The following is a 14,878-nucleotide window of genomic DNA, read 5'->3' on the forward strand; positions in this document are numbered from 1 at the left end:
TGCTTCTCCTTGGGGAGCTAGGACAGCTATGGTTTGGCTAAAAGTCTGTCTCCCCAGACTGGATGGAAACCTCTCCTGTTAGCAGCATGTATATATTCAGAGGAAGATGACAGATGGTTCCACTAAGCTAGCACTAGGTAAATTCTTTGGAGGCTTTAGCAACACTCGCAGTAGAAAACATAAACTGTTATAATTTAACATATGATGACCAAGTTAAGCCAAGAAGAACATGAACAGGTCCATTTCAGTCCAATTATACTTAATGTTAACAAACTTTGTCCTTTGGAGCTTTTGTTTTTGTCTTTTACGGTGATTGGCCTGAATAATGTAAACCATATCTGATCAACCCCATTCAATGTCTATTGCAAGAGGGAAAGAAATGCCATATAAAGGTGTGATATCTACAATAAGAGCCAATTTGCTGAGGGGTTATCCCTTCAAATTGCCAAGTTTAATAAAACAGAATTAGTATTAACTTAGCTCCCAAGAGCTCCCAAGTGTGGTCTTATAAATGCCTTAAGGGGCAAGTTAGCCCCAATTGTTTCTTATTTAACTTGACCATTTAAATGGCTCACTCTTTTCTAACTTGGCTCTTGTTGTATATATCACAACTTTATATGGCTTGCCATTATTTCTAACCTGTATTTTTTTCCACATGTTAAATAGTGTTGATTAGTACTGCCAGATGTGTGTATGCATAATAAACACATATTCCTTTATACATGTGCATATATATTATATCCACACATACATATGTATGAGATGGCAATCTCTTAGATTGTTAATTTTTACAGGTTTTTTTAATAACATCAGACAAACTGAGGGCAAAATCCTGACTTATACACATGGTTTTAAATGGCAAAATATAATCACAATAACTCTATATGTGTTGATTGTGCACAATGCCAATAGATGCTCAGAAGACTCAGGTCCATGGAGACCAGGATGTAGAGGGATCTCACCAACTACATGGAGTTTTCATGAAAATGACTTAATGCCCTGATTTGCATATCAGATAAACATAAACCTCCTCTCTTGCATAAGCTTGTCGTTTATCTCTCTCCCTCTCAAGACCTTCTGCAGTCTCTGTCTGACTTCCCCTTCCTTCTGAAAGTGTCTTTCCATATCTGCCTTCTAACGTTGAGTCCTCCCATTTTCTCCTGGTCCAGCTACAATGTGCTTATTAACCACAGCCACCTTCCCCGTAGTGTTGTCCCTGCCCCACCTTTAGCCATACAGATGTAGCTAGAATGGCAGATTACCTAATACCACTCTATAGACTTTACCACTTCATATTCTAGCTGTATCCCTAATGGCTATAGGCGGGCAGAGACCTATGTTGTAGGCAGGACCTTTATGGGACCTAGAACATGCCTCCAAAACCTTAGCCACAGAGTTTTAGCCTAGAGTAACACACTGCTCCTCTGCCCACTCACTCACAAAACAGGAGACAAAATCAGGAGTATAGGGACAAAGGACCAAAGATTGGAAGCCTCTGGGCCAGTCGTCGCTGTAGTTCTAAACAGTTTATTATTTTATACATATGTTTTTGCAAGAAATGGGGGGATGGATACTAGCTCAGTTCTTGTGTTCTCATCAATGCAGTAATCTATTGCATTCTAACACAACACTGTAAACATTCCTTATTAACTCCAGAATTAGTCAGATAGGGCACGTCTACACAACAGGGTAAAGTTTGAATTAAGATACGCAACTTCAACTGTGTCAATTGCATAGCTCAAGTCAAAATAGCTTAATTCAGCTTTTGGTGCTATCTATGCAGCAGGAAGGCGAAGGAAGATCAGTCTTCCTTTGACTTCTCTTACTCCTCATAAAATGAGGGTTACAGAAGTCAGAGTAAGAAGTCCTTCAGTTTGACATTACTCCAAAATAGTGCTGCTGTGTAGAAGTACCCATACTGTATTTCCCAAAGGTCAGCCTCTATCTTATTAAATGCATTCAACCTTCTCCTTATTAGCAACATCACTCATAGCACCAAACTTTCATTCATTTCCAGTTCTGTAAAATTTAATTTGTACCTCAGTAAATTACCTGTTCCCAGAATCAGTAAGCCCATTTATAATTCCAGTTTGTTCTCTCAGTAGAGCTGGGCTTTGTTTTAATAGTCAGTTTTGTTCTGTTTCTGACCAACGAACTTCCTGCTTTTTTATTCATTGATTATCATAATTCACTGAGTGGTTTGTACAAACAAATTACTAATTACCTGTAAATAGAGACATAAATCTATTTGAGCTAAATTATCTAAGTTGCATGGTACTGCTCCTGACTGGATGGATGAAGTATTTTGAAAAGATGAACAAATAGGAAACAACAAATGTAAGTATGAGTAGGGATATGTACTGTATACAGAAACTAATATCTCTTTAAACAGAAGCATTTGTATAGAACAGTCGCACAAACAAAAATCGTTTACCCCATGTTTGCAGAGAAACAGAAAGGATCACAAAATATAAGTCTCTACTGTCTAACTTAAAAATAAGTATTTCTTATCTCAAAGGTTGTAGCAGACTCCCTAACTACTCTATACAGACTAGTCACTAAAGGTGACAGAAAGCCACTGGCTACGTCTACACTGGCCCCTTTTCCGGAAGGGGCATGTAAATTTCACTAGTCGTCGTAGGGAAATCCGCGGGGGATTTAAATATCCCCCGCAGCATTTAAATAAAAATGTCCGCCGCTTTTTTCCGGCTTTTAAAAAAGCCGGAAAAGAGCGTCTAGACTGGCCCTGATCCTCCGGAAAAAGTGCCCTTTTCCGGAGGCTCTTATTCCTACTTCAAAGTAAGAATAAGACCCTCCGGAAAAGGGCACTTTTTCCGGAGGATCGGGGCCAGTCTAGACGCTCTTTTCCGGCTTTTTTAAAAGCCGGAAAAAAGCGGCGGACATTTTTATTTAAATGCCGCAGGGGATATTTAAATCCCCCGCGGATTTCCCTACGACGACTAGTGAAATTTACATGCCCCTTCCGGAAAAGGGGCCAGTGTAGACGTAGCCTACAGTACTGTGTATGAGTTATGGCACCATGTGGCTATAGCCCCAGATTACACTCATACGAGTACATGTTATTGTAAATGAGGGCAGATTTTGGTCCATTTTCATCACCATCATTCCAAAATCTTTCATTTGCTTTGGTGTCCCTCTAGTCTTTCATACTTTAATAACCTAGGTTTTATGCTCTTTGGTGAAAGTCAGAAAATGGTCTGATCTGAAGTGATCTAACTCTAGTGGTAGACAACAACAAAAATCAGTAAATAATAAACTGGGGAAAAAAACATGTTTGGGAGACCAAAACTGCTCACAAATATACAGAGGGTTTGGTGAATAATTTTGACCAAAAAATAGACCCAAAAAAATGTAAACTGGTTCTTTTTGGCCATTTTGAAATGAAATGTGTAAACTTTTCATTTGGAAACTGTGTTCTTTTATAAACTTAACTTTTATTTGGAAAAGAGGGAAACACTAAAAACTGACAATACAAAATGCAAAATTGAATAATGTTGTTTGTGGATGAATAAAATGTTTTGTTTGACCCAAAATCACTTTTCTGGTGGGTTTTTTTTTTCATTTCACTAAGCAAAACCAAAAAAATGTAGTCTGGATTTGAACATTTTTCTGATTTTTCAGCTCCAGCACTCAACTAAAACCATTATTTATTTGCTCTGTTCTAATTCTCTCCTTTCTCTGAAGAGCTGCTATCAATTACACTCAAGTTTTGAACCAATGTCCTTGAACAGAGGTCCAGGGTAATGCTTCTAAGCAGCTTCATTCCAGAAATAGATTTTTCCCCCAAAACAGTTTTCTTCTTAAATGAAAACAAAAAAATAAAAGAAATGTTCTAATTTGGACAAAATAAAAAGCAGAGCACTAGAAACAGAAATTGCAAGACTGAGGGGATGACTAGAGAGGCATGTTCCGTAGGAAAGTAACTCCATCTCCATCTCATTTCTGGCGTGATTTCATCCATAATTAGATTATATTCTTTTATTGACTGTCAGCCCAGAAAAGTAAATGTCACTTCCCCAAGCACCTCCCAAAACAAATTTCAAGGTTCAAAAATGATTACAGGTGGCAGCTAGACTACAGGATCTCCTTGATGTTCATCTCAGCAAGAAAAGCAACTGCTCTTAATCAATAACTGAGCAGCCCATTCTTTAAAATATACACACTTGAAAAGTGTTGTAAAAAAAGTGATTGTCTCTCGGTTTCAGAATGAGTCCTGGTCAATGCTGCCACTTCTTCCATTACCTGTTAATTCTCAGGAGTATAGCAATTGTTTCCTGATCTGCAGCATGAAATCTGGAAAGAAACAGGGATCAGATAAGGATCATGTGCTCTCTGTCCTATGACCTACTCCATTTTGGTAAGAATCTATATTTTGGGTGCTATCACAATTTAAATTATGATACTATAGATGATCCACCATTCCAGCCCCACAACAGACGTTTCTTTATAAGAGAGTGCACAAGTCACATAAGATAAATGCAGCATTACATTGCCTTTCATTCCGCTTTATCTCTTCCCCCATATCTTTACATATAATCCCTATTATCAGTGGAATTACTTAAATGATGACAATTATAAGATTTTCCTAATACTTGTTAGTTGTTTAGGTGGCAGTGTAAGGTAATATGCTGCCCTCAAACCCCATGCATGTTATACAGCATTCTGCTGTATAGTCATTCCCTAGTAGATTAGTAAAGATTAGTAGATTAGTAAAGAATGAATTCCCTTTACAGAAACCATGTTGACATTTCCCCAACAAATTATGTTCATCTATGTGTCTGACAATTTTATGCTTTATTCTTTATTCTTTAGTTTCAACTAATTTGCCTAGTACTGACATTAGACTTACTGGTCTGTAATTGCCAGGATTTGCTATTACTTTTTGGCTAGCTGTTCTTCAAACTCCTTTTTGGCTTTTCTTATCATATTTTTACACTTAATTTGAGAAAGCTTATGCTCCTTTCTATTTTCCTCACTAGGATTTAACTTCCACTTTTTAAAAGATGTCTTTCTACCTGTCACTGCTTCTTTTACTTGGTTGTTAAGCCACAGTGGCACTTTTTTGGTTCTCTCACTGTGTTTTTTTTAATTTGGGGTATACATTTAAGTTGGGCTTTTATTATGGTATCTTTGAAAAGTTTCCATGCAGCTTGTAGAGATTTTATTTTGTCACCGTACCTTTTAATTTCTGTATAACTAACCTCATCATTTTTGTGTAGTTCCCCTTTCTGAAATTACATGCCAAGTTGTTGGGCTGCTGAGATGTTTTTTCCGCCACAGGGATGTTACATTTTATTACATTATGGTCACTATTTCCAAGTGATCCAGTTATATTTACCCCGTGAACAAGATCCTGTGCTCCAGTTAGGACTAACTCAAGAATAGCCTCTCCCCTTGTGGGTTCCAGAACCAGCTGCTCCAAGAGGAAGTCATTTAAGGTATCAAGAAATGTTATCTCTGCATCCTGTCCTGAGGTGACATGTACCCAGTCAATATGGGGATAGTTGAACTCCCCCACTATTATTGAGGTTTTTTTTATTTTGATATCCCTTAGCATTTCTTAGTCACTATCACTATCCTGGGGAGATGGTTGATATTATATCCTTACTGTGATTTCATAGTCACTACCACTATCCTGGTCAGGTGGTCGATAATATATCTCCACTGCTATATTCTTATTATTAGAGCATGGAATTACTATCCATAGAGAGTCTATAGAACATTTGGGTTCATTTAAGATTTTTACTTCATTTAATTCTACATTTTCTTTCATGTATAGTGCCACTTCCCCACAAGCATGACCTGTTCTGTCCTTCCTATATATTTCGTATCCTGGTATGAATGTGTCCCATTGATCGTCCTCATTCCACCAAGTTTTTGTAATGCCTATTATATCAATATCCTCCTTTAATACAAGGCACTCTAGTTTACTCATCTTATTATTTAGATTTCTAGCGTTTGTGTATAAGCACTTTAAAAATGTCTCACTATTTAGCTATCTGCCATTTCCTGATGTGTTAGACTCTTTTTAATTTTATTGTGTCTCTATGATCTTACTCATACTTAATCTGATTTTACCCACACTAGAACACAGAGAATCTCTATTAATAGACACTCCCCTAAGAATTGTCTCTTTGTACTCCTCTGTACCTGTTGGCTTTCCCCCAGCCCTTAATTAAAAAAAATATTCTACAACCTTTTTAATGTTAAGTGCCAGCACTCTGGTTCCATTTTGGTTTAGATGGAGCTCATCCTTCCTATATAGACTCCCCCTATCCCAAAAGTTTCTCCAGTTCCTAATAAATCTAAACCACTCTTCTCTACATCAGCATCTAATCGATGCCTTGAGACCCTCCAGTTCTGCCTGCCTACTTGACCCTGAGCATGGGATTGGAAGCATTTCAGAGAACACTACCATTGATGTCCTGAATTTCAATCTCTTTCCTAGCAGCCTAAATTTGGCATCTAGAACTGCTCTCCTACCCTTCCCTATGTCATTGGCACCTGCACGTACCACAACCACCGACTCCTCCCCAGCACTTTATATAAGTCTATCTAGATGTTTCAAGAGATCCACAACCTTCACACCAGGCAGGCAAGTCCATATGGTTCTCCCGGTCATCACAAACCCAGGTTTCTAATGATTGAATCCCCCATTACAAACACTTGCCTTTTCCTAATGATTGAAGTTCCCTCTCCCAGAGAAGTATCCTCCGTGCAGGAAGATAACACAACATCATCTGGAAGGAGGGTCCCAGTTATGGGATCATTTCCCTCTGTTCTCTCAAAAACATGGAGGAGAGTACATCCATTGTATTTAGTCATCAACTTTACTAAAGCATTTACCACCAGCGACCTGACACCCCATTTGGTGAGATCATAAGTTCATGTAATTTTCTTTGCTAGAACATCAACCTTTCACAAATACAATGGAGGGCCAGGAAACACCACCATATGAAAAAAGAAAATAATTAAAAAAAACACAAACACCTATATCACTTTTCATTTCCAGATCTCAAAATCACAAAGCCAAAATATGATGGTAATGCTGCTCCACAGTATTCAGGTCTTGTTTACAGCCTGTAACTTCACATAACAGAGGGGTCTACATTTGAAAATCCCTAAGCATTTTATCTGAATTAGCAGTCATACTAGACATCGTCCAGCTGTAACTAAAATCAGGGCAAAACTCCCATTGACTTCAATTAGGCAACTTTGAAATATGTGTGTCCTATGAAATAAGAAAACCTTTTATAATACTGAATTATGGTAATCTGACATTAAAGCAGGCTTTCCATGGGTTTTTTCACTACATAATTAAATTTTTGCAGTTTCTTAAATATTAAAGTGAAATTTATATCAATGGGCTTTACCACTGAGAACAATTAGGTACAGTAAGTACAGTATTAGTGATGGCCAAGGTCATACTAGTCAGGATAACAATTATCACATTATTATCTCAGTCAGGTGAAAAGGTTTCATTCCCAGTCAGCACCCAATGATCCTAGACATTGGCAAACCATACAGGTGACATCGTCCCTGCCCCCGAAAGCTTACAATCTAATTTAAGATAAGATAGATCAAGTGAGTGTAATAAATAACTGGAGGAAGTCAAGGAAAGACAGTAATAAGGCAAGGCTGCTTAGGCTAGCTAGTGCAAATCTTGGTTTCTCCAGCTCATCTAAAAGTTTTATTTAGAGCCATATTCGAAATAAAAAAAATACTAGCTTGACAGATGGATAGCTCTTCAAGGAAAGCAGGGATCTTATCTTTGTAATTTGCAGTACCTAGTACAATAAGGTCACAAACCTGAATGGAGCTTCTGGGTGGTATACATATTTAATGACAGCGATAGATAGAATTTAGAGATTTTTCTTTTTTCTTGTATGAACAGTAGTTTATTTTGAGTGGAAAAGCAGACCATATAATTATTAATGTACTAGAAGATTTATCTAATGCTGTTCAGGTCCTTACCTCAAATAAATTTTGTTTTTATGTGTTGAAATCGTCGTTCTGGGGTGCAGCTGGGGCTGAGGGATTTAGTATGCAGGCTGCTCTAGAAAGAAGACTGCCCCAGACCTCTGTCATCACAGCAGCTTGTGGCCAGATAAGAAACACCTGTCTGTGGCTACTGTAGCTCCAGCAGACACAGTCTGGGAAGGAATGCATGTCCCCCAGCTGGGGGAATAGACAGACTTACAAACAGATAAACTCTCTGAAATATATATAGTAAATAGCTGTCCCTTTCTCCACCCCTGCCCACTGCTGGAGCAATGGGGTTATAGCTGTCCCGATTCCTATCTCTGGACTGTTGATGTTCTTGCGTGGTCATTCTGGAGTATAACTGTCCCTCTTACCAGACCCCTCGCTTTCCATTTTATGAAAAACAATCGAATTTCAGGCACATCCCATTGTCCTGGCATAACCAATCCTTCCCTTCCTTTAAGTTATGACAAAAGAATGCTGCATATCAAATTTGGTAGTTCTAGCTCTTACTGTGTAGGAGGAGTTCTTGAACAAATGGACTCACAGATACATGGACAGGCAGACAGACATTTCTAAAATACAGAGTAAAATTGCAAATCCTAGCAGAAGTCTGGATTTTCCATAGTATTGGTCAGATTCTTTTTCCTTAACTGATGTGTAATTGTGCTAATTTAGCCTAAGAGCTGTTCAGAAGTAACTTCTTTTGAAGTGTCCCTAAATAGTTTCCAGATGTGAAAGAGGAATTCCAGCACATGCCATTGGGACAATGCAAACAAAACCCTGGTACTTGTTGACTTCAATACAAGATATTTCACATCAGTGACAATCAAGTAGTATGTAGACATCCATATGGTTTATATCTCTTGAATGGGGTGTTGAAATGAAGGGTTTTTTCCCTTAATTGGCTATGAGTATGATTCTCAAGTAATACAAGCACATAAAACTCTGAATACCATTCCTAACATGATCATCACTTGATATTTACTGTCTATATGGCCAAAGCAGTGGGTTTGAGAATGCTTAAAATATTGGAGGTTCTCATTTTTTACACCGCTGCCACAAAATTTCATGTGAGTCCCATGTGATCCATACAGTACCCAGCAACCCTAGTTTTTGGATGTTCTCAAATGTGCATGTGTGAGAAATGTGCAACCTGGAGCAAACATTTTTTTATTTAACTGTTTCTAGGGTTTCTGTGTAATTGTGATAATGACAGAAGTGTTGATGCCAGGCCTGGAAGGAGTGCTAGAAATAACACCCCTCTCTCTTCACACTCAGAGATAACCCAGCGAGAAAACTGCAACAACTTTATACATACAAAGCCTACTAGTGGTGGGTAAGAATTGTCTGCTTGGGAAGCAAAACATGGCTCAGCAGGCTCTAAGAAGTTATGAAAATTGATATCTTCCACAGAGGGGTATGGCAGGAGATCAAAGGCCCTCATCTCCGGAAATTCCTGTGTGAAGATAATGTGGCAGGATGGTTTCAGCCTTCTAAACATATTAAAATTAAAATTGTTGTAACCTAAGTTATTTGTTCCCATTTCATGGTAAAGAGGTTCTTATAGGACATGCTTACAGACTTCTGCTGAATAAAGAGTTGCTAGATGCTATTTATTTCCCTAGCAGAAGGGAGGATGCAATTCTAGTGCACAGCACCCAAGAAACCAATTCCCAAAAGGGATCATCCCACCCCCCACAAATGAATCTGTCTTTCTCTGTATACAGAGGGAAAGTTCATGATGTTCACTCTCTTTATTTACCAGGGAAAAAGAGACAGGAACAATGTTTGCTGCCCCCAGGGAAAAATTATTTATACTGGGCCTGATAAATAGGGTTACCATATTTGAACTTTCAAAAAAGGACACCCCTAAGAGGGAGTGTATCTGTATCTACCAACTCACATTATATTATATTATATTATATTATATTATATTATATTATATTATATTATATTATATTATATTATATTATATTATATTATATTATATTATATTAAATACAATGTGACTTGGTAGATACTGATACAGAAACGGGCCCTCTCAGAGGTGTCCTCTTTTTTGAAAGTTAAAATATGGTAACCCTGGATAGTAAACAGAGGTGTTTGTTTTAAGTACAAACAGTAGGATTTAAGTGGCTGCAAGTGAAAACTGGCAGATCAAAGTAAGTTGCCACATTAAAATAAAAATGCATTGTTAGTTCTAATTCCCTCAACAACTTAGTGCAAGCATATTCTTCCTCTAAAGAGCTGTTATTATTTCAGGCATAGTCTTCAAGTCTGAGACAAACTCCTTTTATTCTGACTTGGGTCTCCAAGCCTCTTTGTATCCTTTTGCAGTGCGGAAGCCAGCCAAAGATAAAGGGCTGATAGCTCCCCATTATTTAAATAGATTCTCCCCCATGGTAGGAATCTTTTGTTTTACAGCCCACCTGCTGTGGAAATTTACCAGCTTCAAGATGGGTCCCAGTACCAGGTGTCATGGTCACATGTCTTACTAGTCCATTCACCTTTGGACTTACAGGACAAATAAGTCTGTTTACAAGTCATTAAGTTAAACACAAAGTTCTTCGGGGGGAGGTTGTGGGAGGGTGAGGAAACCAGTAAAGTCTATCATTAGCACATTTAAAACTATAAACAGTCTCAGACCTCATATTTCTAACTTCACATACAAGAATAGTACATGCACCGAAATAGGATATACAGATGCAGCAGATTGCAACATTAAAATGATAGGTTACATGAGGAGTTTTGTCTCAAGCATCTTTGAATTATGCATATTTATATTCATAAGCCAATTTTCATAAAGCCTTGGGTGGGAACCATCATAGTAGCACCTCAACTTCTTTGTCCTTCATGCTAATTTGGTGGAGGAAGAGGCTGGAGAAATGGTTATGGTTATTTATACATTTCAACTTTTAGACACCTTTGATAAGTTCTTTAATAAGCGAAGGATGGACTTTGTGTATGTATGTGTGTGTGTGTTTCTACATAGAAGTTCAGTGAACAAGGCAAGACTTTGATGGAGCACTGTGTCAATCATTGTTCACTTTGTTTGTAAAGGGCATGCTGGCCTAGATTATTTATACTGAACATTCACAGAACACTAATAAAAAATTGGTAAAATGCAAGAGCTTCTATACAATCTAGTGACCCTCTGATTTTTCAGTTAACAAGAGATATACCTTTAATTCCTTTGTTAGGTATAAAAATCATACCTGACAAGCTAAAATATTTCATATTAAGAAAAGGTTAAGGAAATCAGACTGCATGTTAAATGTTAAGAGTATAAAGCTATTTGAAAACCCTGTACCATAGTAAATGCTGTAAAAAAGAATGCATGAAATCTAAAAAAATGAAATGGGATATTAAGAGCTCAGAAATTTCATATACAAAGTGCTAAGATTCTTAAACCACTATGTATCAGTGTGGTTTGATTTCAAAAAGAACATGTCCTTAGAAATAAAGTATTATCTATCCATTCATTTTTCTACAAGCTAGGCCCAATCTTCTACTTCCTTGCACCATGCATAGTTGTTTGCCACAAAGCACAATCAGGTACAGGATGTGGTGATAAAGCTTAAAATACCCCACAATAGGGTAGCTTTACATCAATATGAACTGGAGGCAGGGCATGGGTAATTGTAGAAAGTCCCATGCCCTAGCTAAACCTGACTGGTAAAATGGTGCGATGCAAAGAACAAGCGGTCTGACAGCTGAGGGCAGAGAATATTAGGCTGAAGAACAGATGAGGCCATGATGACAAAAATCAAATGTCACAGCTATTAAACAGTTCATAAGATTTTAGTTTTTAATTATACAAACACAAATTAAATTTTATGTATTGCTCTGTATTCAATTTTCTTAAGTCCGAATTTCTTCCATTACTTATGATTATTTTTGCAGACCTCACCGGGTGGTGCTGTGACACAGTCTTTCAAATTATTTTTCTAAGCTTGCAAACAAAGGTTCAGTCTTGGGGGGTACGTCTAGACTACAGGCTTCTGTCGACAGAAGTTTTGTCGACAGATACTGTCGACAAAACTTCTGTCGACAAAGAGCGTCTAGACTACATTGAGTTCTGTCGACAAAGCAAGCTGCTTTGTCGACATGGTAGTGTGGACGCAAAGGACAGTTTACACGTTATGTCGACAGAACTCAGTGGTAGTGTGGACGCAGGTATAGTTTTGTCGACAAAAGTCCACTTTTGTCGACAAAACCCTGTAGTCTAGACACACCCGGGGAGATATGCTGCACTTCAGTTAGTGTGGGATTATTCAAAGTTCAATATAAAGATAGCTTCTAGAAAGCTGTGTGAGTAGCAGGAGAGTTTACACTCTCCTTTCTTCTCTGAGTAGAGACAGTTCTTGAGGCAGAGCTGTGCCTTGGGAACCAGATGCTAGTGTTGGGCTGAACGTCTCAGTAGAAGAGATTACCCCTTTGTGACCACTCTAATCCTGAACAGGCATATGTGTTAAGTAAATTAAACACTTAGAATATACTCATACTCCATGTCACTGATTTCTCCTCCGGAGTGAATCTGATATGCAAGCCCCCAGACATCTACTGACACTAAGGAAATGAGTAATGCTGTCAGAAAAAAAGATGCTAATAGTGTCAGAAAAAGGGCAACATTATTTATTATTTTTGAGCATCAAGGATTGTACTATAAACTCTTAATCTTCTCCTGTTTCTGTTTGGGGGCATTAATATCCAAAACTCTCATTCCATAAGTGCCTCATAATTCTAACAGGGGTAGCTTTTATATTACACATTTCAAAATTGGTGGCTTGTTCATCTAGGAGCTAACTTGTGCTCTGTATTTCCTGTGATGTTGTTCTGCTCCATCTAATAATGGATCTGGGGTCTTCTGTTTCTGTTCTGAACCAATGGTTAGCCCATTCCTGGCAGAGGAGCATGTTGCCAGATGAACACTTTTTTGTTCTTGGCTAGCCTGTATAACATGACTGATCTGCTGAGCCAATGCAGAGCAATTGGTGCGCCTTTTTTACCCAGAACGCACACTTACAAGAGCATTTTTTTAATACAGAAGTTCCAACTTGCATTTATCCATTAAAATTGCAGATGTGCTCATCATCTGAAGAAGTGGGTTTTGCCCATGAAAGCTCATGATACTGTATAGATGTATATTTGTTAGTCTCTCAGGTGCCACAGGACTACTCGTTTGTTTTTTTAGTTACAGACTAACACGGTTACCCCTCTGAGATAATTACTCAAGGGTCATTAAGATCTGCGTGCATAAATCACAACAAAGAGGAGTGCCTGCTGATTTTATTCATAGAATCATAGAATTTATGGATTCTATTCTGAAAGAGACCTCATAAGGTCATCAAGTCCAGCCCCCTGCCCAAGGCAGGACCAATCCCAACCAATTATCTCTCTTTGCAGCACATGATAAGCAGTTAAAAGAGCATATTCTGCTCTCAGTTCCATCATGCACCCTAGCTAATAAGGTGCCTAATAAGCTTGCCCATGTGCAACTGACAACAGAGTTTGCCTTCCATCAATTTTCAGCTAGAATTGATCCTTGATCTGAAACAATCAAAACAAAATTGCTCAAACAGGTCATAAGAGGACATGCTTATTCTTAGAGTGAAGCAGTTAATATCCCCAGAGGCACATTAACTTATGTTATAAATGAATGAGAGTTTACTAAATGACTGTCACTCATCATAATTTTATCTGCATTTAAAAACAGTTGGCATTCCTTCCCTAAGCAATGACTAAACAAGAACACTGAGAAACACAAAAAATAGGTTCTCCTCTGTCTTCATAAAGCTATATTTAAGTCAAAATTTTCAGATTTGGGTGCCTGAAAGCAAGGAGCCAAATCTATATGTAAGCACATAAAGAAATTTGCTGGTTTAATTGGCATTAAGCTCTGATATTTAATGGGGAACAGGGAGGTGACTGGCAAATATAAAACCGTTACTCAAGAAGACTTTCCTGGACCCACATGACGTAAATAACTATCGCCCAATTGCTAATTTTCCCTTCTTGGGCAAGGTACTTGAGCGGGCGGTGGCACTGCTTTCTTGGAAGCAACAGACTACTTAAAACCATTTCAGTCTGGCTTTAGGCCTGGTTTTGGAACTGAAACAGCCTTGGTTGCCTTGGTAGATGATTTATGTCGGGAGATAGACAAGGGGAGTGCATCCTGTTGATTCTTCTAGACCTCTCAGCGACTTTTGATACTATTGACCATGATATCCTTCGGGGACGCCTGGTGGAGTTGGGTATTGAAGTCACTATTTTGCAATGGTTCTGGTCTTACCTATCAGGATGCTTTCAGAAAGTGGAGCTAGGGGGCTGCTATTCGACCCCATGGCGATTGTGCTATGGGGTCCCTCAAGGTTCCATCTTGTCCCCTATGCTGTTTAATATCTACATGAAGCCACTGGGAGAGGTCATAAAGAGTTTTGGAGGACTGTGCCATCAATATGCAGATGACACCCAACTCTATTTCCCTGTGACATTAGAACCAGGTGTGGCAGTGACTGATCTAAATCGGTGTCTGGAGGCAGTGTTGGTTTGGATGAAGACAAATAAGCTGAAGTTGAACCCAGACAAGACTGAGGTCCTGTGGATCAGGAGGTCATCTGTTCATGAATGTAGCATGGCACCTGTTCTAGACGGGGTTACTCTCCCCCTGAAAGAACAGGTACGCATCTTGAGAGTCCTCCTGGACCCTTTTTTAACATTTGAAAATCAGATTTCTTCGGTGGCAAGGAGTGCCTTTGGGCAACTTCATTTGATCCACCAGCTGCGACCCTTACTGAACAAGCATGACTTGGCCACAGTGATCCATGCTCTTGTTACATCCCAACTGGATTACTGTAATGCACTTTATGTA

The sequence above is a fragment of the Pelodiscus sinensis genome, chromosome 1 (genome assembly GCF_049634645.1).
Source record: "Pelodiscus sinensis isolate JC-2024 chromosome 1, ASM4963464v1, whole genome shotgun sequence".
NCBI lineage: Eukaryota > Metazoa > Chordata > Testudines > Trionychidae > Pelodiscus > Pelodiscus sinensis.